At 38.4% G+C, this 9,797-nt stretch overlaps 1 non-coding gene across 1 annotated transcript; it reads left to right on the top strand.

Moving 5' to 3' along the window:
- Positions 1 to 9,270: 9,270 nt before the first annotated feature.
- On the top strand, positions 9,271 to 9,379 carry LOC111918710 (small nucleolar RNA R71). The gene has a single exon (XR_002859319.1). It is a non-coding gene; the product is annotated as a small nucleolar RNA R71 (small nucleolar RNA).
- The last annotated feature ends 418 nt before the right edge of the window (positions 9,380 to 9,797 follow it).

Here is a 9,797-nt window from a genome sequence, read left to right as displayed (position 1 = left end):
GATCGTTGCATAAGATGTTAGAATCTAGCATATTCTAATAGTAGCAAAGAACCTTGTGTTCTTACACTAATGATAAGGATTGGGAATTAGCATCATTGAAAAGGTTTTTCAATTGATCTATTTCACAAAGTAAGGACCATAGGAAACATAGTGTGCATGCTTTATGCATGGGACAGCTATTGTTGTAATTTAAGTAATAAGTTGATTTTCTGAAACAGTAAACGATAATGATGAGTAATCAATATGGTGGTTAAATAGAAGTGTTTTATTTACTCTCACAAGTTTGAGGCCATATAGGATTAAGTATTATTGTTATGTTTCAATTTGCATGTTTTGACTTCCATAATAACTAGGTTATTCAAACATCCACAGTCGGTCATACGTTAGGAGTAGGTATGAATAAAGACTGTCATGAATCTGTCTGTAGATTGTCTGAAGTGTTTAGACATGGCACAAGTTTGCTGCAGAGTTCATGAGTGCTTTGATAAGATTAGAGTATTGGATTAAACCCACGCTCACTTGGATCACTTCATGGTTTTATCACGAGTGACTAGTGAGACGATAATATTGTATATTCTTGAAACCGAGACGTGTGAGTTGTTATTTGTTGGTCGGTTACACATTGATAATAAGTAAACGCACCAGTAACTTGGTGTTATAAAACTTATTGTTGTGTGTGATTCGATCAGTAAATTCAAGCGAGCATTTGAGTAAAAGTTTATCCATTACTTTTACCCAAAGTGGGATAAAAGCGATATCATTAGGCCTCTCGATGATTTAGTGATGACACCTAAGCGCTTGGCCAAGCCGGGACTAAATTGATGTGTTCAATTGTAGTCTGTTGTCAGTCGTCATAAATCGGAAGTCGGGAAACAGTATAGAGAGAATGATTGAAATTCATGTCTTATGTCTATACGATATCTTGAGAATGGAGGAATATATAATCCCTTATCTAGAGGACACGCCATCTGATAAGATCAGAGTTGACAGCGGCTTTTGAAAGCTACGATTGTTGATCAGGTTCTGAAGTCATACGGAAAATAGTTATTAGACTTATCCAAGTGAGAGACTGTTGGATTAATGTCTAAGTCCATAACTATTTTGGTATGTACTTGACCTGATTATGAGCATGGTCCTTTTGGGTTGCCTTCACCATAGCAATATGTAGGATGATTTAAGGAGAGAAGGGTTTAAATATGATTTATTAATGTATTATGAGAATAATATATTAAAGGAGAAATCATATTGTTTAATTAATATTAGTCAAGAATTAATTGATAATTAATTTTGTGGCTAAAAGAGATTAATTAAACTCAGGGGACTGGACTGCAATTATTGGATAATTGAGTTATTGGGCTAAGGAATGCTAAAGGAACAAGGGGTGAACGAAATTATGATGGAAGCCCATCATATTTTCGTCCATGGCCTTATCCAGAAGGTTCCATGGGTTGCTTAGAGTTTAAGCTGTCCATTAGGATTTTGACTGAAACCCTAGCAGCCCACACAAGTATATATAGGACCCCTTAGGCTCCAAAAACGTGGACAACTGATTCTCTAGGGTTTCTAGTCGTTTTTGGGCAGCCTCTCTTCTTCTCCTCTTTATCCAAGTTGTATATGGTGTTTGTGACTCCATTAGAGGTGCAGCACTTGAGGCACTAAGCTTTTGAAGCCAATCCAAGCAAGGAATTGATTGTTATTGCTATATAACAATCAAAGGTAATTCCCTAAACCCTAATTCAGTTTATAATATGTTAGATCTAAGTTTATTAGTCTTGGATTCAAAGCATGTACAATAGAGAAACCTAGATCCAAGCATTAGGGTTTGTATGAGCACATAGGATTGTTCTTATGCCTAAAACCCATCACTCATAAGGAATGAGAGAGAAACGCTTGTTGAGATAAGACCTATTCTGCGTAAAACATGCTGCAGCAATAGCATCAGCCCAGAAATATAAGGGAAGCGAAGCAAAACTTAGCATAGTTCGGGCCGCCTCACACAAGGATCGGTTTTGCCTTTCGACAATACCATTCTGTTGAGGCGTATAAGGGGCTGAGAAGTTATGATTGGTTCCTTTATCTGCCAAGTAGTCTTCGAATTCTTTGTTCTTGAATTCCAGTCCATTGTCGCTCCTAATGTTTCGAACGACTTTTCTCAGTTGCACTTCAACCTGCTTGATAAACATCTTTAGCTTAGGGGTGGCCTCAGATTTGTTCTTCAGAAAGAACCCCCATGTAAAACGTGAGAAATCATCAATAATAACAAGAATATACTTGCTACCGCCAATGCTCTCGATTGATGATGGACCACACAAGTTGATGTGAAGCAACTCAAGTGGTTCAACAATTTTTGTGTTTATAATTGATGGGTGACTTTGACGACTTTGTTTCCCCATTTCGCATGCAGCACACAAGTGTTCTCGATCAAACTTGAGTAATGGAAGACCCCGAACATGACCTCCGGTGACAAGCTTGTTGATGTCTTTGAAGTTGAGATGTGAGAGCCTTTGGTGCCACAATCAACTTTCGTCTGAATGAGCTTTGGATAAAAGACATATGGCTGGATTCCCTTTGATTGGTTTGAGATTCAGAGAAAACATTTAGCCTTTTCGATCTGATTTGAGAATGACCTTGTTGGATTTCTTCTCTATAATTTCTGAACCTTCATCGTCAAATGAAAATTTGAGATCGGTACCTCCCACAAGTTGAGATACACAGATGAGGTTATGTTGCAATCCTTCTACGTATGCCACCTTTCTTATTATGAAGTCTCCATTGGTTATCATCCCATAACCCTTTATTGTTCCATAGGAGTTGTTACCAAACTTGACATTGCCACCATTTTAAAGCGATCGAAACTCCCTTAGCCCTTCCTTCCTTCCTGCCATGTGACGTGAGCAGCCACTTTCAATATACCATTCTTCGTCAAACTACTCGTCACTAATAACCTGCAAAAATTAAGCAGATTTAGGAACCCAAAGTTTCTTGGGTCCACGTGAGCCTCTCACAGGAACATGAATAGTAAGAGAAACATCAACAAGATATGTTCGTTTTATTAAGGTTGTTTCATCTTTTCTTTTAATGGTAAACACTTTGATTTTATTAGGATTAGTTGCATGCTTTTTGGATTCAGATTCTGGGGTATGGACTTTAGTCTGCTTTCGGTCTTCCTTGGCTGAGGAAATCTTCCTTTTTCTTTTCAAGTTCGTTGATGATCTTGAATTTTGTGTAGGAACAGAATTGGGTTTAAAAGAGGATTGAGAATGAGAAGAATTAGAGGAAAAGAAATTAGAATGAGATTCTTTCCTGACTTGGGGTTCAAAATGACCCTTTCGTTTGTGGTCATTAGAGGGACCGAACCTGGACCTTCGGTAGCCGCTTGATGATGAGCCGAAGTTGGATTTTTGGGTGTTGTTGGTTGGTGGTCCAAAACTTGGTCTTTTATTATAAAATCTTGATGCACTGAAATCAGGTCTTTGCCTGTTATTATTTGGCGGACCGAAACTAGCTTTTCGGTTGCTGTTGCTTTCGGGACCGAACCTATCCTTTCGGTTATGTTCTTCGTGTGGCCCGAAAGTCTTTCCCTCTGACTTAGAATCTTTATCATGGTAAGAGTAATGAAGGTTTTGAGAGCGCCAAAAGTGCTTCCGCTCTGAGAGATTTTTCTTGTATCTCAGGTATCTCTGCTACTTTTGATTTTTCACCTGTTTTGGTTGTCTGTGGATATTATCTTTTTGTTTCAGCTTCTTGGCAATCGGTTCACTTTTCATAGATGAGGTTTCGCTTGTGGAGGTGACTTCTTCTACAGGAATTTCTTTTGTGCCACTTGTACTTGGTACGTCGAAGTTGGTAGGCTTATTCAGCGGCTCGGGCACATATCTACCTTTGGTCTTCCAGGATGTTCGCTCCGACAGACAAACCGTTTCGTCTGCATTGTCTATGGGTGCTAACCAGAAAAACTCATCACAGCCATCTGCATTATCTTCGTTCACTATGGCAGTGAGTTCGGCTGTTTGATGTTCGGTTAATCCTGTGACCTTATACACCTGATTGGGAGTAGTTCTAACCTTCTGAAACAAAACGGCTTTTTCTTTAAAGGCTGTGGACTTAGTTTTGGACAAACGAGCGAATTCCACAGAATTTTCAGAAATCAGGTTTTTGTGGTTTTCGGGTTCGCTCTTGACAAGCTCAGAACAGTCGACTTCAACCTCTACAGAAATTTCACTCATATCATCGTCCTCATTAATTTCAGATGCGTTTTCAACATCAATTTTGTTTTCTGAACTTAAATTGGTACTCAATGAGTCGAATTTTTGTATGGTTTCAGTCCTGAGTTTCAGCTTATCATTTTCATCCAAAAGATTTTTAAGCATGTCCTTATGGTCTTTGGACTTTATAAAAGACTCTATTTTGTCCAGACCATACATATAAGTAGGATTAACATCATCGGAAGATACAACACTTTCACAATTGTATGCTTCAGCATCGATTTCATCCTCCTTAAACTCAAGGAAGGGTAGAATCATGCGATGTATCTTCTGCCCTATTTCACAATTTAGATGCAGTTGAGTAATGTTAGCATAAAGTCTTTTAGCGATCAAACAAAAAACATTCCTTCGTTTTAACAATTTCAAATTGTCTCTTTGCAAATAAATGTTTTCATCTCTAGACTTAATTAGCTCCGACTCCTTCTGCTCAATCCACATCCTTCGCTCCTCACTCTTAGATGACACCCTGCTTATCTGGTCAGTCAGATTAGAATTTATGACCCGTGTTTGAGTTAAACAACTATCTAGATTTGAAAGTCTTGAATTCAAGTTATTTAATTCCTTTTCATATGATTTTTGTGGAATTTTAAACGAAACAAAAACAGATTGTACCTTCTTGATCAGTTCATCAAGTTCATTGATCTGCACACTGAGAGGTTTTGCTGTAAAGCATAAGTCCTCTCGCTCCTTGGCTTCTTCATTTCCACCATCAGTGTTGTATCCCCTCATCTGAGATACATCGGTCACCATCAGACATCTTCCACCGGTTTCACCACCTTTTGTGACATAAGCCTTTCCATGAGAAGGCTTTCTCACCTCATCATCTTCTGATTCGGTCGACCACACCTGTACGCCACCGAACTCGTCATCCTCTGTCGAACCCTGCACAATAAGAGCATTCATAGAAGAATTAGTAGCAGCCTTCTTCCTTTTTATCTCTTCCGGTCTTTTCATAAGACTTGCTTCTTCATCTTTCTCTTCGTCTTTCTCTGCCATTTTCTTCAGCACGCAATCCTTTGCGTAATGATTCTTTCCCCCACCCTTTGCTTCCTTTTTCGACTCCTCAACCTTCGGTTCATCTTTCACTCTTTCGGGACTATAGCTTCCCTGCCAATTAAGATTTTTGTTGGAAGGAAACTTTTTCTTGATAAACCTTCTAGGATTGGACACCATTAAAGCATAATCTTCGGCTGTCAGATCGTGATCTCCCAGATTAAGATCCTCTTCATCTTCTTCTACACTTTTACCCTTGGACAGAAGCGCCAGAGACCCCAGACTAGAAACCACGCTTTTCTCTTTCAGCACAATCTTTTCTTGGGATTTCAGAATTCCCACCAGTTTCGCCAGTGAGTACGATTTGAACTGCTCGTGTGCTTTAACTGTTGACACAACAGCTCTCCATTCGGATCTTAGACCATTCAGAAAAGTGACCTTCTGTTCAATAAGCTACCTTTCAATATCATGTTTGATCATCTTGCTAAGAAGATGATTGAAGCGATCAAACGTCTGTGTAACAGATTCATCAGGATTTTGCTTGAACTCTCCAAATTCAGACAGAAGCAAGGTCTGAATTAAGTGCTCCAGATCTTCATCTGTAGAATACAACTTTCGCAGCCGATCCCAGATTTCTTTAGCGTACTGCAGGAACTTACCAATCTAAACGTGTCAGATTGAAGAGCGAATCGAATCAGTCTTAATGCCTTGATTTTGCACTGAAACTTCTCCTTTTCGTCCTGAGCAACATCTTTCACATCTTTTAACAAATCATTATACTCCTTTTGAGTTTTAATAATTCTGGATGTTCCTGAATGAGCAAATGGTCCAGACACAATAGCTTCCCATATTAAATACTCATTATCTTCAGATCCAATGACGTAGTCTTCAAAGTGATGCGCCCAAACCTCGTAATCTTGAGTGTAAATAATTGGAATCTTAGTCGTAGATCCTATACTGTTTGAGATGTTGATAGGATTGGATTGAGACTCGTCCATGCTTGATCGTTTAACCTATTGTAAGATCAGACTTGTAATACGTAATATTAGGGCAAGATGAATAAATACTGAGATACTTCAATTATGGAGTGACGGCTCAATAAATATCAGTAAATGCGGAATAAACCCTAATAACTTCTTTCACAGAAGAGATGTGTATGAATTACACAGTCTCCTACTCTGATACCAATTGATGAGTTAAGAAACTCTTTGATCGTTTAGATCTTCTAACAGGTTAATCACAAAAACGACAAACAGTAATACAAAACACAAGAATGAATCAAAATATGTCGAATGATTCAATAGAGTCAAGCCTCAGCAGATCTCGATAAAGAACTTCCGCTGTAGAGGCTGTTAGGGTTACAAACGATAAAGATTAAATCTTTTAGAGTAATTGAATTCCAAATTCTTACGTACTAGGATGCATGCAAGCACCTATAAATACAAAACCCTAGATAAAACTCACGGATGGACAGGCCCAATCCAGAGAGTAAATGGACTAAATAGCGAGCCCAAGACGCAACACCTTTCAGACCCTACAGAAAATAAGAAATACAACGTCATAGTAATTAAGGGCCACGACGTGGTGATTAATCATAACTCGTTTGATTGTGAAAATCTAAATTGCCACAACATGGTAATGATAACCACATCGTGGTATCTTCACATAATGTTTTTCTTCAAAAATCTTCCCGTTATGTACCCCATAGTTACTCAAAAGTGTAGCTTCTATGCTCTAGTCTTCTAAAATCTCCCGACTATTCACAATTAAGATCCTTCACTGTTTTACCTCTTTCAACACTACAAAGAAAGATCAAAATACTAGAGAGACACATGATCATTCGGGTAAGCTAAAACAAAAACTAAAACAGAAACTAAATCAAAAAGAAAAGAAAATGCAAACTCTAAAAACATCGGGTTGCCTCCCAAGAATGGCTTCTATTTAATGGAGTCGTGAGTTGGACTCCTTCCCACTCTACGTTGTGCTAGTTAGGAGTCAGAGCCTCCTCTTCACCTTTTTCTCCTTCCACTTATTTTTGTAGGCTTGGACTCTCCTTTTATATGCCTTTTTTAAATTCTCCTTCTTCCTTGTGGTGGCACTTTTTTCGAGTTTGTGTTTTGTTCCCTTGCCTTTTCTTTGTATACTATCGTCTCCCTTCTCTTGTCCGTTGGTTTCCACTTCCATCTTGTCAACTTCTATATCTTTATTTTCCTTGGTTTCTCCTTCATCTTTATTCTTCCCTTCATCACCCGAATCACTTTCTTCTTCTACTTGAACCTTGGGTGTAGTCAACACGACCACTTCAAAGATCATTGGTATTGAAACTCTTGGTTTAGTGGGTTTGACTTGTTCTTTAGGCTTTTCTCTTGTTTGAACCTCTTCTTCGATTAATTTCTCTAACTCTTCAAGCTCAATGTCTTCATCCATAAAGAACACTTCATTTTGAAATTTAGACTTGTTAAATCCTTCCTTAACTCCGAATGTCATCTCTTATTTTCCCACTCACAAGGTGAGCTTAGATTCACGAATATCTACCAAGGCTCGCACGGTATGAAGTAATGACCGTCCAAGGATAATAGGAACATCCTCATCCTCTTCCTTGTCTATTACCACAAAGTCGATTAGAAAGACAAATTTTCCAATTTTTACTCACATATCTTTAATCATGCCTTGAGGATGAGTCACTGAATGATTTTTCCATATGAATTGTCATCCTTGTGGTCTTCAATTATGGAAGGTTGTGCATTAGATAAAACGAATAAATCATTAAGTTTATACTAGCTCCAAAATCAGCTAAGGCAAATGTCTTTGTGTTATTTCCAAACTCACATGGTAGATTAAAGCGTTCGAGATCTCCCAATTTCTATGGTATTCCTTCCATAATTACCATTGAAGATTGTTCGCTAAGAACTCCCTTGGACGTCTTTTCTAATTATTGGCGACTATCGAGTAGATCTTGAAGGAATTTTACGTATTCAGGAACTTTGACTAATGATTCAACAAATGGGGTATTAATTGGAATACCCTTGACTTGTTGCATAAACTTTTTATATTCTTGTTCCAATAGATGCACTCTAGCTCAAGAAGGAAACGGTAACGGTGGTTGATATACCTTAATAAAAGAAGATTTTTTCTACCCAGACTGATCCCACATCGTGAGCATTGGTTCTTCAAGTCATGAGAACGGTGTTTCAGCACCATTTTTTCGTGAATCTTCTTTTGCTTTGGCATTGATTCGGGTTGCTTCATGTCTTCATCTAATGCCTCTATGAACTCAGAAATCATATCTTCTTCAATGGATATGGCCATGACATGTGATTGCATCTTGTGATCGGTAATTTTAGGTGGCAAGCGTTCGTGAACTAGTGTAGTCAATTGCCCAAGTTGAATCTCAATGTTTTTGTGGAAGCTTGTTGATTTCTATTGGTAACATCAGTTGCATCATGTCGTTTTTTAGAAACCTCCATGAACCTATTAATCATTAACTCAATATTTATCTTCTGCTCAGGTGGTGGTTGTTGTTTTTGGAAAAAATCCTCGTCCGGTTTGCTTATACTTTTCTTTATTTTTTCTTTCTGTACTCTTCATTGGGCAACCATTCTTTTTTGTCTTCCTCCAATCTTCATCAAATCGGTCTCCACTAGAATAACAAACTTGAGCTCTTCTATTCTCGTTGTCGTCCAAATGGCAATCCTTAGTCAAATGTGGACCATTGAAAATTTCACAACCCACACATATTGCGTGCATGGATTGGTCCATTTTTGTCATTCTTCGATCCATGTTATTTAACATTGCCAAGAATGTTGCCATGTCTTCCGTAGCACCATGTCTTATTCCCTTTGCTCCGTCTTGTCGAGGGTTGTGGTACTCTCTTGAATGCTTTGAAAATTCTTCAATTAGCTCTTTAATAGTAGCGGGATTTTTCTTTGTTAATGGTCCTTGAGAATCGAGGAGTCGCCTAGTTGTCATGTTTACCCCATCATAAAAGATTGATACTTCTTGTTGCTCATTAAGATCATTTTGGGGACAATTTCTTAGTAACCCCTTATATCTCTCCCCCAGGCTTCATACAATGATTCCCGAGCTTGTTGTTCAAAATTGGCTATGGCTTTCTTAAGTTTAGAAACCTTCGTTGGTGGGAAAAGTTTTTGGATGAACTCTTCACGCATTTGAGCCCATGTTGTGATTGCACCGGGTGGAAGAGCCTTCAACCAGTCCTTTGCTGCTCCTTTGAAGGTAACTGGAAGCATTCTCAACAACACTGTTTCTCATGGAATGTTTGTAATATTGAAATAATCGGCGATATCATTGAGTTCTTTGAGGTGTTTGTATGTATCTCCATGATCTTTTCCGTAGAATATGATATCTTTTAGCGCGGAAAGAATGTGTCCCTTTAGCTCAAAGTTTTTAGTGGCGGGAATTTTGGGTTGCACAAGTCCCTGACCAGTGTCCTCACGAATTCGCTTCTTGTATGCCTCCATAGGCATGTCCGCAATGTTGGCCATCTCGTCTTTTGAAACAAAACAAAACAAAAAAACG

The sequence above is a fragment of the Lactuca sativa genome, chromosome 5, assembly GCF_002870075.4.
Source record: "Lactuca sativa cultivar Salinas chromosome 5, Lsat_Salinas_v11, whole genome shotgun sequence".
Taxonomy (NCBI): Eukaryota; Viridiplantae; Streptophyta; class Magnoliopsida; order Asterales; family Asteraceae; genus Lactuca; species Lactuca sativa.
The sequence above is the reverse complement of the archived record's forward strand: the minus strand, read 5'-3'. Positions and strand labels throughout refer to the sequence as shown.